At 43.3% G+C, this 21118-nt stretch overlaps 1 protein-coding gene and 1 long non-coding RNA gene across 4 annotated transcripts in view; both read left to right on the top strand.

Moving 5' to 3' along the window:
* The window catches only part of Fbxo15 (F-box protein 15), a 315106-nt gene that overhangs the window by 79218 nt on the left and 214770 nt on the right, over nucleotides 1–21118 (top strand). The window lies entirely within an intron of this gene.
* On the top strand, nucleotides 3670–21117 carry LOC134482968 (uncharacterized). Its single transcript, XR_010059748.1, has 2 exons — nucleotides 3670–12246; nucleotides 16965–21117. It is a non-coding gene; the product is annotated as an uncharacterized LOC134482968 (long non-coding RNA).

Raw genomic sequence — 21118 nt, forward strand, 5'->3', positions numbered from 1 at the left:
TCCTCTGACAACTCTTGCTGGGATCCTCACATTGGGCCGACTTAGAACTGAGATCAGCCTCTCTGTAACATTCAAAACTGTGAGTCACCAGTCAAAACTCCCTTTGCAGAAACACAAAATATCTGATTCCACTTGCTCCCACCTCATTAAAGGGGAACCTAAATCAGGTTCCAGGACATCAAGAAGCGGGTGACTCCACAAATTCCCATTTAGGACATCACAATGAAAGCCTTTAGAGAGCACATGAAAAGACTCTAGAGTACTTTGCCTCTCCCATTCCCCACAATGATGCTTGCTGTGTTCCTCATTAGTAAAATTGACTATTGACATTGACAAGAATTGGCTCCAGTGAAATATATATATATACACACATATATTTACATAACTATATAGTTTGTGATATATTACATAGAATATATATTACATATATGATGTATTATATATAATTTTATAACATATATATTTTATGCATTATTATACATTATATACAACTACTTATGTATTATAAGGTATTTACTCATGTGGTCAAGGAACCAGGTCAAAGAATTATGTTGGTTCAGTGATATTTAATATTGCCATAATTCTGAGAAAGATGTTTTATTGATAAATTGTCTAAACATCCTAAGGATTAAAATGGTGGGGTTAAGAATTACTGAACCTTTTGTATTTACCTGAAATGCCAAGTACTTCTTAATGTGGTCTGCTTTAAGCTAAGTAAAAAATTACATATTTTCAGTATGGGCTAGACAGGATAATGACCAAATTAATGCAATTGAGTTTGTTGATATCATATAATTATGAATGTTTTTTACTTGTAGTTCTATTGATGCTACTGTAATGTGATAAAATATTTAAAATCAGACATTTAGTTCATGGCTAGATTAACTCTATCACTAAGTTCTGGTATGCCTGGACTGTGGGCCTGCAGTAAGAGCTGTTGCAATTATTCACATACAGCCCACATCCCAGGAGTCCTTAGTTCCCCTGGTTCTTTCTTGTGCTTTTCCTGGACAAGCAGATCTTTCTGCATTTAGGCGAGAATTGTGGTTGTCATGGAATGAGGTTTTCAGTGATAATATGCATATACATTTACAAACTGCACCTTCTGGTTTTCCTGGAACAACACACCGCCTTTCTGTAATGAGATTCTGTTGGCCACAGTTCTGCCATTAAATTGCTAATTTCCCCCAATACTGGTTCTCCTTAAGTGGCGCATGGCCATTCTAGAGAACTTTGTGCCTTAAGAGGCTTCAGAGTGGCTGCACTGACATTTCTGTTTATTGTATGCTTCATCATCTGCAGGAATGGCCTGTGCAAGGCTGGCCTCTGTATGCTCTTCCCAAGGAGCTCATGGGAGCACACAGACAACCGATTCAAGGAGGTGCTCAGATCTGTGTAGTAGGAAGAAGTCCCAGGATACTGAACTATGTTTCATGCAGGACCAAGATTAAAACCTTCCACACTGGCATTAGAAGTACATGACCTTGGAGCAAGTGACCCACACAGTCTCTGAGTTCATCTGACCATTTCTGGTTATTTCTTAAGAATTATATAAATTAGGAAATGTGCCAGGATTCTCTAGAGGAATGTATAGAATATATGTGTATATATACAAATATACACACTGTATTTCTATTATCTATCTATCTATCTATCTATCTATCTATCTATCTATCTATCATCTGCCTATCTATCTATCTATCTATCTATCTATCTATCTATCTATCTATTATCTATCTATCTATGGAGGGAGGAGATTCATTAGAATGGTTTATAGGCTGTGGTCCAGCTAGTCCAACAATGGCTGTCTATCAGTGGAAGGTCCAAGACTTTAGTAGTTGTTCAGTCCATGAGGCTGGCTGTTTTGGCTGGTCTTCATAATGTGTCAGAAGAAGTAGGCTCCCATGCCAGTGAAGGAATGAACATGAGAACAAGAGCAAGAAGGCAAAAAGCTTCCTTCTTCCATGCTCTTTATATAGACTACCACCAGAAGGTGTGGCCCAGATAAAAGGTGGATCTTCCCACCTCAAAAGATCTGGATTAAAAATGGTTCTTCCCACTTGAAATGTTTTAATTAACAGCAAAAGTCCCTCAGAGGTTCACCTAGCCACTTGTGTTTTAGCTAATTCCAGATACAGTCAGACTGATAACCAAGAATTATGCTATCATGGGGTATAACTGTGTTTTTTAGCATTGCAATTTATGTTTTAAGAGCGAGAGAGAGAGGAGAGAGAGAACAAAGAGAAGAGAGAGAGAGGAGCGAGAGAAGAGAGAGGAGAGAGAGGAGAGAGAGAAGAGAGAGGAGAGAGAGAGAAGAGAGAGGAGAGAGAGGAGAGAGAGGAGAGAGAGAGAAGAGAGAGAAGAGGAGAGAGAGAGAGGAGAGAGAGAGAGAAGAGAGGGAGAGAGAGAGAGAGAGAGAGAGAGAGAGAGAGAGAGAGAGAGTGTGTGTGTGTGTGTGTGTGTGTGTGTGTGTGTGTGTGTGTGTTTAGCTGTGGAAAGCTCCCCAATACCCTAAACACTTGGAAACAGCTCTAAAGTCCCATGTTTCTTTCCACCAGAAGTCTCAGGCACTGGGCATAGCCAACTCCTGTCAGTGTGGTATTGTCCCTTTTTATGTGGGGATACTGACTGGCAGACAGGACCTGGGCAGAGGAGTCAGGAGGTGGCTGTGCTCTTGACTTGTTTCAAGCAGAATAATTTAGTCATCTACCTGAGGACATGAGAGCATTGGCAGCACATGCTGGGCTTCTGGAGGAGTGGTGAAGCCCAAAGGGAGTGCAACAGGCAGCCAAACATTCATTTCCATCAGAAGGTTTCCCTAAAGCACAGCATGGTTCTGTTTGCTCATGAGACTCAGGAAATGCTCATGAGTTAAATAAATGATATTTCCTCCAAAGTCAGCTTTGGATGTCAGACTGCAGGGCAGTGATAAATACTCCATTGAGAAGAGCTGAGCAGCCCACTGATCCTTTAGTCGGACAGAAGAGCCCTTGCTACTTGGTAGGAACTACATTGCCTCCCACTTGGGAATATGGTACCTGCTTGGCTGGCATGTATGGAAATGGCATGTGTTCAGTACCAAGAGTGGTGTCTGTCCTGCCCATTGGTGCTGAGCAGGTGATCATGTAATTTCGAATACAGTGGGATTCTCATACCATACGTAATTCCTAGGGGAGGTAGGTTGGTGATGTCATGTCCATGCCTGCTGGTACCTGCGCCACTGCAATGGACAGGGCCACTACTGGAAAACATCTACATAGAGGTGGTGGGGCTTGGCTTTGGCACCTTGGGATGTCAAACAGATTATGAATGCAGAAAGATGTGTTGTACTCTCACGTGTCCTCCTCCTCTCTTTCCTTCATCAGGGTTATTGTCCTGGGAAATCAGTCCTTAAGAGTTCTGAGTCATTCTGAGTCATACAGATTACCAGGAGCGCGCCCTGAGGTAGATCACTGTGTTCTCACTTTCCTTTTTTTTTTTTAATTTATTTAATACTTAATAATAATTCTTTGGTTTCCGGGCAAACATCCCCCTCCCCCCTCCCCTTCCTTATGGGTGTTCCCCTCCCAACCCTCCCCCCATTGCCGCCTTCCCCCCACCAGTCTAGTTCACTTGGGGTTCAGTCTTAGCAGGACCCAGGACTTCCCCTTCCACTGGTGCTCTTACTAGGATATTCATTGCTACCTATGAGGTCAGAGTCCAGGGTCAGTCCATGTATAGTCTTTAGGTAGTGGCTTAGTCCCTGGAAGCTCTGGTTGCTTGGCATTGTTGTACATATGGGGTCTCGAGCCCCTTCAAGCTCTTCCAGTTCTTTCTCTGATTCCTTCAACGGGGGTCCTATTCTCAGTTCAGTGGTTTGCTGCTGGCATTCGCCTCTGTATTTGCTGTATTCTGGCTGTGTCTCTCAGGAGCGATCTACATCCGGCTCCTGTCCGACTGCACTTCTTTGCTTCATCCATCTTGTCTAATTGGGTGGCTGTATATGTATGGGCCACATGTGGGGCAGGCTCTGAATGGGTGTTCCTTCAGTCTCTGTTTTAATCGTTGCCTCTCTATTCCCTGCCAAGGGTATTCTTGTTCCCCTTTTAGAGAAGGAGTGAAGCATTCACATTTTGATCATCCGTCTTGAGTTTCATTTGTTCTAGGCATCTAGGGTAATTCAAGCATTTGGGCTAATAGCCACTTATCAGTGAGTGCATACAATGTATGTCTTTCTGTGATTGGGTTCGCTCACTCAGGATGATATTTTCCAGTTCCAACCATTTGCCTACGAATTTCATAAAGCCATTGTTTTTGATAGCTGAGTAATATTCCATTGTGTAGATGTACCACATTTTCTGTATCCATTCCTCTGTTGAAGGGCATCTGGGTTCTTTCCAGCTTCTGGCTATTATAAATAAGGCTGCGATGTGGAGCACGTGTCTTTTTTATATGTTGGGGCATCTTTTGGGTATATGCCCAAGAGAGGTATAGCTGGATCCTCAGGCAGTTCAATGTCCAATTTTCTGAGGAACCTCCAGACTGATTTCCAGAATGGTTGTACCAGTCTGCAATCCCACCAACAATGGAGGAGTGTTCCTCTTCCTCCACATCCTCGCCAGCATCTGCTGTCACCTGAGTTTTTGATCTTAGCCATTCTCACTGGTGTGAGGTGAAATCTCAGGGTTGTTTTGATTTGCATTTCCCTTATGACTAAAGATGTTGAACATTTCTTTAGGTGTTTCTCAGCCATTCGGCATTCCTCAGCTGTGAATTCTTTGTTTAGCTCTGAACCCCATTTTTTAATAGGGTTATTTGTCTCCCTGCAGTCTAACTTCTTGAGTTCTTTGTATATTTTGGATATAAGGCCTCTATCTGTTGTAGGATTGGTAAAGATCTTTTCCCAATCTGTTGGTTGCCGATTTGTCCTAACCACAGTGTCCTTTGCCTTACAGAAGCTTTGCAGTTTTATGAGATCCCATTTGTCGATTCTTGATCTTAGAGCGTAAGCCATTGGTGTTTTGTTCAGGAAATTTTTTCCAGTGCCCATGTGTTCCAGATGCTTCCCTAGTTTTTCTTCTATTAGTTTGAGTGTGTCAGGTTTGATGTGGAGGTCCTTGATCCACTTGGACTTAAGCTTTGTACAGGGTGCTAAGCATGGATCAATCTGCATTCTTCTACATGTTGCCCTCCAGTTGAACCAGCACCATTTGCTGAAAATGCTATCTTTTTTCCATTTGATGGTTTTGGCTCCTTTGTCAAAAATCAAATGACCATAGGTATGTGGGTTCATTTCTGGGTCTTCAATTCTATTCCATTGGTCTATCTGTCTGTCTCTGTACCAATACCATGCAGTTTTTATCACTATTGCTCTGTAATACTGCTTGAGTTCAGGGATAGTGATTCCCCCTGAAGTCCTTTTATTGTTGAGGATAGTTTTAGCTATCCTGGGTTTTTTGTTATTCCAGATGAATTTGCAAATTGTTCTGTCTAACTCTTTGAAGAATTGGATTGGTATTTTGATGGGGATTGCATTGAATCTGTAGATTGCTTTTGGTAAAATGGCCATTTTTACTATATTAATCCTGCCAATCCATGAGCATGGGAGATCTTTCCATCTTCTGAGGTCTTCTTCAATTTCTTTCTTCAGTGTCTTGAAGTTCTTATTGTACAGATCTTTTACTTGCTTGGTTAAAGTCACACCGAGGTACTTTATATTATTTGGGTCTATTATGAAGGGTGTCGTTTCCCTAATTTCTTTCTTGGCTTGTTTCTCTTTTGTGTAGAGGAAGGCTACTGATTTATTTGAGTTAATTTTATACCCAGCCACTTTGCTGAAGTTGTTTATCAGCTTTAGTAGTTCTCTGGTGGAACTTTTGGGATCACTTAAATAAACTATCATATCATCTGCAAACAGTGATATTTTGACTTCTTCTTTTCCGATCTGTATCCCCTTGCCCTCCTTTTGTTGTCTGATTGCTCTGGCTAGAACTTCAAGAACTATATTGAATAAGTAGGGAGAGAGTGGGCATCCTTGTCTAGTCCCTGATTTTAGTGGGATTGCTTCAAGTTTCTCTCCATTTAGTTTAATGTTAGCAACTGGTTTGCTGTATATGGCTTTTACTATGTTTAGATATGGGCCTTGAATTCTTATTCTTTCCAGGACTTTTATCATGAAGGGGTGTTGAATTTTGTCAAATGCTTTCTCAGCATCTAATGAAATGATCATGTGGTTTTGTTCTTTCAGTTTGTTTATATAATGGATCACGTTGATGGTTTTCTGTATATTAAACCATCCCTGCATGCCTGGGATGAAGCCTACTTGATCATGGTGGATGATTGTTTTGATGTGCTCTTGGATTCGGTTTGACAGAATTTTATTGAGTATTTTTGCGTCGATATTCATAAGGGAAATTGGTCTGAAGTTCTCTTTCTTTGTTGGGTCTTTGTATGGTTTAGGTATAAGAGTAATTGTGGCTTCATAGAAGGAATTTGGGAGTGATCCATCTGTTTCAATTTTGTGGAATAGTTTGGATAATATTGGTATGAGGTCTTCTATGAAGGTTTGAGAGAATTCTGCACTAAACCCATCTGGACCTGGGCTCTTTTTGGTTGGGAGACCTTTAATGACTGCTTCTATTTCCTTAGGAGTTATGGGGTTGTTTAACTGGTTTATCTGTTCCTGATTTAACTTCGGTACCTGGTATCTGTCTAGGAAATTGTCCATTTCCTGTAGATTTTCAAGTTTTGTTGAATATAGGCTTTTATAGTAAGATCTGATGATTTTTTGAATTTCCTCTGAATCTGTAGTTACGTCTCCGTTTTCATTTCTGATTTTGTTAATTTGGACGCACTCTCTGGGTCCTCTCGTTAGTCTGGCTAAGGGTTTATCTATCTTGTTGATTTTCTCAAAGAACCAACTTTTGGTTCTGTTGATTCTTTCTATGGTCCTTTTTGTTTCTACTTGGTTGATTTCAGCTCTGAGTTTGATTATTTCCTGCCTTCTACTCCTCCTGGGTGTATTTGCTTCTTTTTGCTCTAGAGCTTTTAGGTGTGCTGTCAAGCTGCTGACATATGCTCTTTCCTGTTTCTTTCTGCAGGCACACAGCGCTATGAGTTTTCCTCTTAGCACAGCTTTCATTGTGTCCCATAAGTTTGGGTATGTTGTACCTTCATTTTCATTAGATTCTAAAAAGTTTTTAATTTCTTTCTTTATTTCTTCCTTGACTAGGTTATCATTGAGTAGAGCATTGTTCAATTTCCATGTATATGTGGGCATTCTTCCCTTATTGTTATTGAAGACCAGTTTTAGGCCGTGGTGGTCTGATAGCACGCATGGGATTATTTCTATCTTTCTGTACCTGTTGAGGCCCATTTTTTGACCAATTATATGGTCAATTATGGAGAAAGTACCATGAGGAGCTGAGAAGAAGGTATATCCTTTTGCTTTAGGATAGAATGTTCTATAAATATCTGTTAAGTCCATTTGGCTCATGACTTCTCTTAGTCTGTCTACGTCTCTGTTTAATTTCTGTTTCCATGATCTGTCCATTGATGAGAGTGGGGTGTTGAAATCTCCCACTATTATTGTGTCAGGTCCAATGTGTGTTTTGAGCTTTAGTAAGGTTTCTTTTACGTATGTAGGTGCCCTTGTATTTGGGGCATAGATATTTAGGATTGAGAGTTCATCTTGGTGGATTTTTCCTTTGATGAATATGAAGTGTCCTTCCTTATCTTTTTTGATGACTTTTAATTGAAAATTGATTTTATTTGATATTAGAATGGCTACTCCAGCTTGCTTCTTCTGACCATTTGCTTGGAAAGTTGTTTTCCAGTCTTTCACTCTGAGGTAGTGTCTGTCTTTGTCTCTGAGGTATGTTTCCTGTAGGCAGCAGAATGCAGGGTCCTCGTTGCGTATCCAGTTTGTTAATCTATGTCTTTTTATTGGGGAGTTGAGGCCATTGATGTTGAGAGATATTAAGGAATAGTGATTATTGCTTCCTGTTATATTCATATTTGGATGTGAGGTTATGTTTATGTGCTTTTCTTCTCTTTGTTTTTTTGCCAATCGTTTTTGCCAAGACGATTAGTTTCTTGCTTCTTCTAGGGTATAGCTTGCCTCCTTATGTTGGGCTTTACCCTTTATTATCCTTTGTAGTGCTGGATTTGTAGAAAGATATTGTGTAAATTTGGTTTTGTCATGGAATATCTTGGTTTCTCCATCTATGTTAATTGAGAGTTTTGCAGGATACAGTAACCTGGGCTGGCATTTGTGTTCTCTTAGGGTCTGTATGACATCAGTCCAGGATCTTCTGGCCTTTATAGTTTCTGGCGAAAAGTCTGGTGTGATTCTGATAGGTCTGCCTTTATATGTTACTTGACCTTTTTCCCTTACTGCTTTTAATATTCTTTCTTTATTTTGTGCGTTTGGTGTTTTGACTATTATGTGACGGGAGGTGTTTCTTTTGTGGTCCAATCTATTTGGAGTTCTGTAGGCTTCTTGTATGTCTATGGGTATCTCTTTTTTTAGGTTAGGGAAGTTTTCTTCTATGATTTTGTTGAAGATATTTACTGGTCCTTTGAGCTGGGAGTCTTCACTCTCTTCTATACCTATAATCCTTAGGTTTGATCTTCTCATTGAGTCCTGGATTTCCTGTATGTTTTGGACCAGTAGCTTTTTCTGCTTTACATTATCATTGACAGTTGAGTCAATGATTTCTATGGAATCTTCTGCTCCCGAGATTCTCTCTTCCATCTCTTGTATTCTGTTGGTGAAGCTTGTATCTACAGCTCCTTGTCTCTTCTTTTGATTTTCTATATCCAGGGTTGTTTCCATGTGTTCTTTCTTGATTGCTTCTATTTCTATTTTTAATTCCTTCAACTGTTTGATTGTGTTTTCCTGGAATTCTTTCAGGGATTTTTGTGTCTCCTCTCTATGGGTTTCTACTTGTTTATTTATGTTTTCCTGGAATTCTTTCAGGCATTTTTGTGATTCCTCTCTGTAGGCTTCTACTTGTTCTCTAAGGGAGTTCTTCACATCTTTCTTGAAGTCCTCCAGCAATATGATTTTGAAACTAGATCTTGCTTTTCTGGTGTGTTTGGATATTCCATGTTTATTTTGGTGGGAGAATTGGACTCCAATGATGCCATGTAGTCTTGGTTTCTGTTGCTTGGGTTCCTGGGCTTGCCTCTCGCCATCAGATTATCTCTAGTGTACTTTGTTCTGCTATTTCTGACAGTGGCTAGACTGTCCTATAAGCCTGTGTGTCAGAGGTGCTGTAGACCTGTTTTCCTGTTTTCTTTCAGCCAGTTATGGGGACAGAGTGTTCTGCTTTCGGGCATGTAGTTTTTCCTATCTTCAGGTCTTCAGCTGTTCCTGTGGGCCTGTGTCTGGAGTTCACCAGGCAGGTCTCTTGCAGGGGAAAAGTTGGTCCTACCTGTGGTTCCAAGGCTCAAGTTTGCTTGTGGTGTACTGCGTAAGTCCTCTCCGCAGCGGCAGCAACCAGGAAGATCTGCGCCGCTCTTTCCGGGAGCCTCCGTGCACCAGGGTTCCAGATGGCGTTTGGTGTTTCCTCTGGCGTCTGGATGTGCGCAGAGTGCAGTCTCTTCTAGTTTTCCAGGAGTGTCTGCCTCTCTGAAGGTTTAGCTGTCCCTCCCACGGGATTTGGGTGCAGAGAACTGTTTATCCGGTCTGTTTCCTTCAGGTTCCGGCGGTGTCTCAGGCGCAGGGGTCCTGCCGCTCCTGGGCCCTCCCCTATGGGAACCCAGTGGCCTTATACAGTTGCCTCTTGGGCCAGGGATGTGGGCAGGGGTGGGCAGTGTTGGTGGTCCCCTCTGCTCTGCAGCCTCAGGAGTGCCCACCTGACCAGGCGGTGAAGTCTCTCTCCCACGGGGTTTGGGAGCGGAGAGCTGCTGCGGACCGGGTTCCGCGGGTGTGGGACTTCCGGTAAACACAGGAAGTGCCCGGTCCTAGAGGAATTTTGCCTCTGTGTGTCCTGAGTTCACCAGGCAGGTTTCTTGCAGGGGAAAAGTTGGTCCTACCTGTGGTTCCAAGGCTCAAGTTTGCTCGTGGGGTACTGCCTAAGTCCTCTCCGCGGCGGCAGCAACCAGGAAGATCTGCGCCGCTCTTTCCGGGAGCCTCCGTGCACCAGGGTCCAGATGGCGTTTGGTGTTTTCCTGTGGCGTCTGGATGTGCGCAGAGTGCAGTCTCTTCTGGTTTCCCAGGTGTGTCTGCCTCTCTGAAAGTTTAGCTCTCCCTCCCACGGGATTTGGGTGCAGAGAACTGTTTATCTGGTCTGTTTCCTTCAGGTTCCGGCGGTGTCTCAGGCGCAGGGGTCCTGCCGCTCCTGGGCCCTCCCCTACGGGAACCCAGAGGCCTTATACAGTTTCCTCTTGGGCCAGGGATGTGGGCAGGGGTGGGCAGTGTTGGTGGTCTCCTCCGCTCTGCAGCCTCAGGAGTGCCCACCTGACCAGGCAGTGAGGTCTCTCTCCCACAGGGTCTGGGAGCAGAGAGTGTTCTCACTTTCCTATGGGTGCTGTGTACAGTATGAGAAGTCACTCAGTAAATAGAAATCTCTGTTGGATCTGGCAGACGTCCTCAAGATGGCTGCTAGAGGTCAGTACAGAAGGATAGCAGAAGTCAAGGCCATCTGATAGTGACACAGGTTCTAACACTGAGACTCCTTCCCGTGTCCCTAAAACCAATCCTACAAACATTTACTGAGTAGTCAGTAGGTGGGATTGATACCAGCCTCTGGGTAGCTCTATCCTAGCACATTCCACAAGAGTGTTGATCTAAATCGAACAGCAGGTTCCCTATTTCTCCCACCTTTATGGAAAATTTAGGGAAGTTGTTGAAAAGCTTAGACCCCAAATTAAAGCCCCTGGATAACTCAATTGTTAAGGAGGAAATAGTTACCTCTCATGAATAAGAAATTTCTTTCTTCACCACCTGCATTGCCCATGGAAGGATATTACTATGTCTATCTGAGTATGTATATGTATACGTATATGTATAATGTGTATATATATCAGCAAGCAGCTGCAGACGGCGTTGAAGGCTGTGGTGTCACTTCCCTCCTCCTCAGCAGCTAGAAGGTGGTGAAGGAAGACTTTAGATGTGCACATGAGGAAGACAGATGTAGCTGAAAATGCTCGATTTCATAAAGTTAGGATCATCATGGTTACACAGAGGTAGTGTTTGCTACAGCAATCTGGGTTTGAAGGAGAAAGCGTGGGTTGTATCTTGTATGGAACTTTGCAGTTCACTCCGGAATGACCTTTCAGATTGTCATTTAGTAGACAATCTTGCTAACCACATTGGCAAGCTAAACAAAGCCCATCAAGAGGACACATTGAATTGACAAAGCTTCACCCTTTATTAAAGTTTGCCCAGCGAGAGAAGTCATGGTAATACACTGATGTCATCCTTCACCAGAGCATCAACAGATATCTACCCAACTGAGTTTGTTGAAGTGAATGCAATTACACATCTTTTCCTGACGTGACTTGAATAATTAAGCAGTGAATATCCACTGGAAAAGTCTTTGTGTATGTGATCAATCATTTGTTATTTTTACAAGTAAATGAAAGCTAGAATTGTGCAAGTGTCTATGCACACAGAGCTTCTTACAGTGGCATGTGTCCAGGGATGTTAGCAGCTTCATTTTGGGCATGTAACTCTAGCAAAATTCCTTAGCCAGAGGTCAGGACACCTATATCACAGGAAGTAAACCCACTAACAAACACTGGCTCTCTTCTATCTCTCCGTGACCTCATAAATGGCAAATAACCACGTCTGTCACTTGTAGAATTACAATTGCATCCACCTCTCAACAGCCATTGAGATGGGGAAGGAGAGAGAAATATGAGGAGAATGTATGGTCTCCTGAGACGCGATAGCCACAGGCTGCCTCTCGAGGATGGTTTTCATTTGTACGTGAGGTAAAATGCAAGATGATGATAAATTGAGACCACGTCACCATTTGTCATAAAACCCGGGTCCAGTTAAGTGGCGTGACAAATATAAAGTCACGTATTGATAGATGACTTCTGCTTAAATGCAAATGGAATAATTTTCCTTATATATTGTATTTCTACAATCTATTACAGAATAACAGGCTGTGGTGAGAACAGCTTAACCCACATGTTTCCATTGGGAAGAATTACCTTCCTAAATACACTGTCAAAATTTTACTGCAGATACTAGATGTCCGCAGGATCCAGTTTCGATTGAAACAGTGCAGCCTTTGGTCTTCAGAATCCTAAGTGAGTGAGTACATAGGGTGGGGAGGTTCATACTTTCCATTTTAATCCAGGGGAGGTTCATACTTTCCGTTTTAATCCTAAAAACAACAACATGCGTAGCAAACACAATTAAGGCAGAATGACATCATCCCACGGATGGGAAGTGATGGCTTGCTCCATTAATAGCTCTAGATTTCCATGAGTAAAATATTAAAATTGCAGTTCCTGTTTCACAGGACAAAATGCTGATTTTAGGGAGACTGACATGTAAATAAGCAAACAGACATGGGAGCCAGATCCTGGAGAATGTCTCATGTAAGCACAGAGAGGGGTTTAAGGTAGAAAAAGCGATCAGAACAAACCAGAAAAGAAAACCACAAGCCACAGGGAAACCCGTAGGTCAAATGGAGTATTTTCTAGCTAAAGTTTACCCAAACAAATGTTGGGAGGTATATATAAAGCGTGCAGTTGATGGAACAATTGGCACTCCGGATATATTTTCAAAGCACAAAACTCCTTCAGAGCTTATAAGCCAAAGACCAGAAACTCGAGAAGACGAGGAAATAAACAAGCAGAAGTCACAGGGAAAGAGCATGGGTGGACACAACCAGAAGATAGCCAATGTTCACCCGTCTTCGGGGAAGATCACATGGAACTAGGGCGCATCAGTTCTGCATTCTCAGGTTGGCAGAAGCATGAAACCCCGGCGATTCCAGGCTGGCCAGGATTGTGGAGTTTATCCGTTGCTGTAACCACTGAGTCCAGATCAGGACAGCCACCTTGGAAAGTATTTTCACATTTTCTGACAAAGTGGAACCTGCACTAAATCTGGAGTTTGGCGATCCCACTAGAAAGTGTTCTTGTTTGCTTTCTGTTGCTGTGATAGAGCACTCAGACCAGATGCAGCTTATGTCCCGGGTCACAGTCCATGAATGGATGCCAAGGCAGGAACTGAAGCAGAAGCCACAGAAGGCTGCTACTCGCTGCCTTCCTCCTCATGGCTCGCTCAGATTTCCTTTGTATGCAACTCAGTACTTGAATGGGCTAGGCTCTCCCACACCAGCCGTTAACCTCTTGCCTACAGGCCTCTCTGATGGAGGCATATCCTTAATTAAGATCCTCACTTTTAAGATGACCTTAACTTGTATCAGGTTAACAAAAAACTAAGCATTACAATAAGTGTGGACCAGCAGAAGTCTTATGTCCATGTACAAAAAGACAGATAATTAATTTTTATACATTTGTTCTGTGGTATAGATGGTAGACATGGAATACTCATCCATCACAAATGTCCTGGGGGAGGAGGGTGGAACGGGAGTAGCTAGAGAGCTGATATGGTCCTAAGTAGATAAGAGTAGGAAGAAACTTCAATTTCAGTAGCAAACAGACAGGACGAGAGGTGTGCACAGATGAAGGTTTGGAGAGAGAACAATAGGAGTTGGTTGTAGATGCAGAAGAGGCAGAGAGAGGAGCTGAGGACAAATGAAAGACAGGTCTCCAAAAGCACAGACTGCAGCTCCAGTAGTGAGAAGAGAGGTATTTATAAAACAATAAAACCCATAGTTTACAGGGGGGAGAATACAAGTGCCCCATCACACCGCACATGTAGAGCAGTGTGGAGGCCAAGCAGAAGGAAGAAAGGAGGAAGGAAGGAAGAGTGAAGGGGGAAGGAAGGAAGAAAAAAGGAAGTAAGTAAGGAGGAAGTAAGTAAGGAGGAAGTAAGAAGGAAGGAAGGAGGAAGGAAGGAGGAGGGAAAGGAGGAGGAAGGAAGGAAGAATGAAGGGGGGAAGGAAGGAAGGAAGGAAAAAGGAAGTAAGTAAGGAGGAAGTAAGTAAGGAGGAAGTAAGAAGGAAGGAAGAGGGAAAGGAGGAGGAAGGAAGGAGAAAGGAAGAAGGAAGGAAGGAGGAAGGAAGGAGGAGGGAAAGAAGGAGAAAGGAAGGAAGAATGAAGGGGGGAAGGAAGGAAGGAAAAAGGAAGTAAGTAAGGAGGAAGTAAGGGGGAAGTAAGAAGGAAGGAAGGAGGAGGGAAAGAAGGAGGAAGGAAGGAGGAGGGAACGAAGGAGAAAGGAAGGAGGAAGGAAGGAGGAAGGAAGGAGGAGGGAACAGAGGAGGAAGGAAGGAGAAAGGAAGAAGGGAGGAGGAAGAATAGAAGGAAGGAGGAAGGAAGGAAGGAAGAAAAGGAGGAAGGAAAGAAGGAAGGAAGACTGGTTTTTAGGCAGCACAGGTCTCAGGACACAGCCTCTCTGAGAAAGTTCTCTCTTGTTCCCAGCATTGGCTGTGGCACAGATATAGGAAGCCACCTTGACTGCCGAGTCTGTGGATTTGTGGTCAAAGTCCTCGAATTATTCTGTGCCTGGGAATTCACGGCAGGGTTTCATGGGAGTGTAGGCTTGGAGAACTGGTTAGTGTAGAGAACTCCTGTAAAGAAGCTGTGTCTGCAGAGGTTGCTTGACTGATTAGTGCTGCTGTGAAGTGGAGAGGTTGGTTTTTACAGGTCCAGAGGCTGATTGCCCTTTCCCAGGCTAGCTTTAGCCTCCTGATTTTGCTCAGGAGTATCTGTGTTAACATCCTGTGACTAATAGGTAAAACCCCTTTGAAGTATATTACCTTAGTGCACCACTAACTTTTACCAGCCCCAAAGCTAAGAATGTCATCAAACGGCATCTGAGGCTGAAAGAAAAGCTTCCTCATATTCTGTAACAGCCTTTCTGATATTCTCACCAAAGTTCTTTAAATTTGCCTTAATTTATTACTTTCTTTGTTCTGCAAAACTATGAGATTTTGTAAAACAGCTTTCAAAAGTCTTAGAACATTGTATTTAGGGAGATCTAAATTTAAGTAAGTTCCTGGGAGGTGCCTACTCCTACATGCTACATCATGAACTGTGTCTCTAATTCCTTCGAGATAAGACCTGTTTCTTTCCATGACATCAGCTACAGGTGGAAGACTGAGTCAGATACTCCGAGAGTTCCTCCTGATGGGAAAGAAAGAAAGGCATTAGGGAAGTGTAGGTCAGTTCTTTCCCTAGTATTTCTCAGGGGCGATCGCCTTCAGAGCTTCAAGGGGGTGGGGTGGGGGTGAAGGAGCAAGCTATTAGATATAGGAGCTAAGCTTTAGAAAGCCAAAGCAAGAAACGAGCGGGTACCTCACGAAAGATGAGGTACCTATGCGGATAGCTACACAAGAAGAGGTTTGACATCCTCAACCGCCAGGAAGATGAAAATCGAAACAACTCATTCCTATCAGAACGGATATCATTAGGGAAACATTTCCGGTGCCGGTTTGGATGCTGCTGGTGGGGACATAAGCAGCGCCGCTGTTGTGAAAAGCAACAGGGAAGTTCCTCGGAGGCTAAACGTAGAACTGTCATATGCTCCAGGTTTACCGACCCTGGAAATATATCTAAAGGATGGGAGGCAGCACACCGCAGAGACATCTGCCCATCCATGCCCACTGCAGCACTATCCGGAACCCCACTTGTAAAACCCATGTTGTGAATCGGCCGAGGCATTGTGGGAAAAATAAAAGAAATGCACCTTTCTACCAAAGGGTTAAGTAGCCCAGAACTCCATTTTAAGACTGTAAAGAAGCTGCTTTGCAGAAATTCAAATTCCTCCAGGGTCAGCACCTCTGGAAATCAAAGTAAGTGCTCGGAGTTGTCCTGTGTTCTATGCATCACCTGTGGCTCCTTTAGCCAATCACAGGCCAGTGTGAAGCGAGCTGGGTTTTTCTTTCCGTCTCTTTATAACTGGTTATTTCTGAGAATTTCCTACATGAGGACTGACTGTATTTGCATCCCCTCCCACAACTCCCTCCCTGTCCACCCCAGTCCTGCACCATAACGACACCAGTTCACATTCCAACGTGGATGGGAAAATCTCATAAGGCCTCACCTGTAAATAAAAAGACACAGGAAACATAATGGCTGCCGACAGAGAGCAACAGGGCATCATGGTGTAGAGGTTTCTCCGTTTTGTATTCTTACTGAGGCCGTTTCAGGTTTAACTAGAATTTGATCTCCTTGAGTGACAAGCCCGTTGAAAACTTGTAAATGACTTAAAGATATTTTACTTGAACTACATTAAAAATGGAGAGAGAGAGAGAGAGAGAGAGAGAGAGAGAGAGAGAGAGAGAGAGAGAGAGAGAGAGACTCTGTAGATGTATGCCCAAGTGTAGTGCTCACGGAATCCAGAAGAGGGCGTGAGATCCTCTGTAGCTGGAGTGGAGTTGCAGGCGGTTGTAGGTTGGTTAAACGCGGGTGCTGGAATTTGAACTCGGGTTCTCTGTAAGAGCACTACAGATTCTTAACTGCCATGCTCATTAACAGCCCTGCTAATGACTTTTATTTATGAATATACCACAACCTAGTTTACTGCGCTTGGCAAACTCCTTAGCACTCTGCCGTTTTATGTAGGCCAAGGAGGTAATTGGTGTTTAATATCTGAAAAGCAAACAGACGTCTTAGATAGTGAAGGATGGCACTGCTGCTCTTGGTTTGCAGCCTTGCTCTCCTGTGTCTGCGTTTTTATTCTCTGACTCATCCTCGTAGTTCTAATCATTGCAAATCAGAAGGCTTAAAGAACCTGCAAGGAATAAATAAAGCTGTCTCCCACGGCTAAGGGCCTTGGAGACAATAAAAACATTTTGTAAATGAAAGGTTTGGCCTTACAGCCCGAGTCACTTATTGCATTTGTACTGATAATAGAAGAAGGATCGCCACCATTTGTCTTTGTTTTCCAGGCTCTGCAGGAGCGGAAGTGTGAGGAGAGGCAGTTCTCTGCCATCAGGCTGGGTATAGGTGTGTGAAGTCTGTGGCCAGGTAGAGTTCTGGTGGAGTCTACAGGAACTGAAGAGCTTTACACCCCAATGGAAACTGTCCTTACCCTTGACCTCCGAGTGACATATAAAGGGCCGGAGTGGCAGGTTGGAACCGAACTGAGGTCTGATCAAGTTCTACATCGTGGCTGGGTCATGTGCTAGAACTGGGACTTACTTTTGATTTTCTTTACCCCCAATTCTTCGCTTGCAGAATGAGGACAATACCTGCCCGCTGGAACACGGCCAGCTGAGGGGTCTTGTGACCACACATGCGTGATACCTGCCATTCATGCATTTCTGTCTTCTGGGTTCTGCTTTATAAATCCGAGTGAAAGAGGGGCGGGGTCAGTGATGTGGATGAGATGGAAGGGGACACAGGGCACAGCCTGCTGGTGCTGGTTGTAAGCTCTGTGTTCCCATGATGACGTCTGCTTCCTGCAGAGGAGCATGGTGGGAGTGTACATCTTCATCGATACTTTGTTTCCTGTCTTATCAGAACGGCAGTCATGCTGCTATGCTTTTGTTTTAGGGCTTTGAGGTTTTTCTACACATTGTTCTGATTATGTAAACTGGAACTAGCCCGATAGCTACTTGTGCCTTGGGGTACCGAAAGAAAAATGGGCACAGGGTTCACAAGGGGTCAGCAAGGGCACATGACTGATCCTGCAGGGTTCTCTAACTGCCTGGGACACTTCGTGGCGCAGTTGGTCTTCTGGAACCACGGGAGCAAGTTTTCTAGAGACATCTCTTAAAATACACTAACTTCGCAGCTGCTGTTTGTGTGTTTGTGTTTAGAGTTTTCTGCCCATCAAAGTTTAGTGCAAGACTTCTGTGCCTTTAAGAGACTTCCTGTTTCTCAGGAGAGAAGATAAGAAAACAAAAATAGAACGTTGGAGAGATAGTTCTGTGGGTGTGTGGAGAGTGAGAGGGAAATACACGTTGAATCAGACGGAGTCGCTCACTCTTATAAACACTTTCTCCTTATGTCTTAAAGAGGATTTACTATTTTAACAATAAAGGTTTGAGGTTTTAGTATCGGGTTGCAAATGAAGTACACTCAAGGAAAATCCGATAGATACCTGATCATCTAACAAGTCGAACACCCTGTCTCCTTTGAAAGCAGCCACCGTCCATCTTCCAGATTTGGTGTCTGTGTGCTTGCCTCTGACTTTCACCATGGCGTCTGCTGGTGCCATGGATAAGGGCACAGGTTTTTGGCATAGGACCAACTTAGGATCTGTCCTGTGTGCGGAAACCCAATAGCTGAGTCACCAGTAGGTGGGGTTTAAGTCTCCGGTCCTCGGTTCTGTCATCTGTGAAATGTCAGCTGCACACTGACAGTGGACTCCTCACAAGACCACCATATCAAATCGGACGGTGACACCTGCCTATCACAAGTACCCAGGAGATCCAGTTACTGTTGTGCTGTGTTTATAACAGACATGCCGGTGTGTTATTATTCATAGTAGGACTGCAATGTAAAAGGCAGAGTGGGCCTGGGAGCTTGGGCGCAGAGGCCGGAAAAGGATGCGCTGTGAGAACTGGCGAGCTTCTCCATTTCCTTATTTGTTTGTCTTTGCACCCAGCTGAATCATGCCCTTGGGAGACTGGGGATAACATACAAGAGAAACTGCCTTTTTAATCCTAAACATTCTACTATGACACGAATAAAACAAACAACAACAACAACAACAACAACAAAAACCCCTCTCTCCCTGTCTCCATCCCTGTTGATTTTAAGTAAGGGATCATGAAGGAATGCGTTTGCTCTGTTTTCTCAGTTCATTTGGCCTTTTTGACGAATCCTCTCAGAGCAGTGGAGGATACCGCTTCCCTGCGCCCCGGCCAGCAGGCTTGGGGAAGCAAGGCATCAAATAAGAGGGAGCCTCAGTCCTGAGCCCGCGGACCTGTGAGGATGTGGTCTCGGTGTGGTGGTGTGGTGTGAATAGACCTCAGACTGGGGAGACGATTGAGGGAAGGGAAGGATTGCTGCCTTGCTGGGTGCCTGCAGAGACTGCGTCCACCATAAACAAGGTACAGGATACTCAGTAAAGATGGGCAGACAGGAGGAACTCAGCTCTGTCGGAACAGAGTTGGAGACGTTTTAGGAGTGGAAAGTTGTTCGCTAAATTGAACCAGCATGCAATCCAGAACTGTAGGTGTTCACAGGACAGCAGCCACCCGTGAGTGCTGCTACCCTCCCTTTCTCCTCAGTAGATGGCATGTCCTTGCTGTTTTGATAGTTGTAAGGTGACACAGTCTTTATTTTGATTAGGTCCAGTGGATGAACTGTATATCATGTGCATACTGAGAGAGTTTCCCCTGCACGCCTTCTGCTGTGAGTTCTTTTTTTCTTCAAGAGCTCTTGTGTTCCGGTATCTCACATCTGTCAGCTTTCTCCAGTGGTTTGTGTTTTTAAAACTCAAGTCCCCTCTAACCCTTGTTTAGATCATCGGATTTTTTAAATGAACAATCGTTGGAATCATTTGCAGGTCCTTATTGTGTCTTAGCATGCATAGGGAGGTCAAAGGAAAACCTTGGAGTCAGTTCTCTCCTTGACTTAGGATCTGGGGATTGCATCCAGTCGCCCTTGTACTGAGCTCTCTCCCCAGCTCTGCAGAGAGTGTGGGTAATTGACTTCCATTCAATTCACCCTCTCTGTGCTAGGTCATTAATTCTTATGTGGTGTAAAATATCAATCCAAGTGTGAGCATTGAGTTTCCATTAACGGTTTATTTTTTAAAGCTTATTACATATTTTCCTTGTAAGAGAATGGGCAGATGGGAGTGCTCTTTCCCTTATCTCTTGGGAATGTCTGTGTTCCAAACTGGCATTGCCTTTGTTTACAGCTCTGCAGGCTGTTTTAGTTTCTGGGAGGTGAGGTAGCTCTGTTTGATCTTAAGTTTTAAATGTTAAATCTTTAGCCATACGAGTGGCTTCTTTTTCTGTATATTTTATTTGTTTTTGTTTTTGTTTTTTTTTTGAGACAAGGTTTCTGTGTGTACAGATCTGACCGTCCTGGATTTCTGTATATTTTAATGTAAGTTTGAGAAGTCCTTCACACAACTTCTGGGATTGTTGCTTGGGATAATATTGAATTATTGGGCGGCTTGGGGCCAAATTAACATGCTACAAAAACCCATAAAATAAAACAAGATCACAATGGCAAGAAAACAAAATATGAAGTAGTAATCAAAGCCACTAAGTACCTGCCATGGCCATGGTAGGCTCCAGAAGCTCTAAGCCCATATGCTGTCATCTACTGCTTCATCGTGACCAGCTCAGGAATCTCCTATTTCCATAGGGACTCACCATATTTTCTCGACTATTACATGTGTTAGCTTTGACACCCTTGTTTTTTGCTCTTAGTGAAATATAATATATCCTCACATAATATAATCTCATATAATAAATCTGATTATGGCTTCCCTTCCCTCTACTCCCAGTTCCTCCCCACGTCCCCTCCCTTCTGGATCTGTTCCCTCTCTGTCTCTCATTAGAAAACAAACGGGCTTCTAAGGGATAATAATAAAATAAAATAGAATAGAACAAAAACTAGCACACTGGTAAAGGACAAAACAAATTAAAGGGAGAGAGCCCAAGACAAGGGACACGAAACAGAGATAGATCCAGAGACCCACTTGTTTCCACACTTAGCAATCCCATAAAGACACTAAACTAAATGCCATAATATATACACAAAAGACAGATAGGATAAAAGTAGGAAAATAAATAAGTAAATAAAAACAAATATAAAAATAATAAATAATAATAAATAAAATAGAAATAAATAACAAGATAAAGTTAAAATATGGGAAGAAGAAGAAGCAGAAGAAGCAGAAGAAGCAGAAGAAGCAGAAGAAGCAGAAGAAGCAGAAGAAGCAGAAGAAGCAGAGGCAGAGGCAGAGGCAGAGGCAGAGGCAGAGGCAGAGGAGGCAGAGGCAGAGGCAGAGGCAGAGGCAGAGGCAGGAGAAGAAGAAGAAGAAGAAGAAGAAGAAGAAGAAGAAGAAGAAGAAGAAGAAGAAGAAGAAGCAGAAGAAGCAGAAGAAGCAGAAGAAGAAGAAGAAGAAGAAGAA

This window comes from Rattus norvegicus, chromosome 18 (genome assembly GCF_036323735.1).
Source record: "Rattus norvegicus strain BN/NHsdMcwi chromosome 18, GRCr8, whole genome shotgun sequence".
In the NCBI taxonomy this organism is placed as follows: Eukaryota; Metazoa; Chordata; class Mammalia; order Rodentia; family Muridae; genus Rattus; species Rattus norvegicus.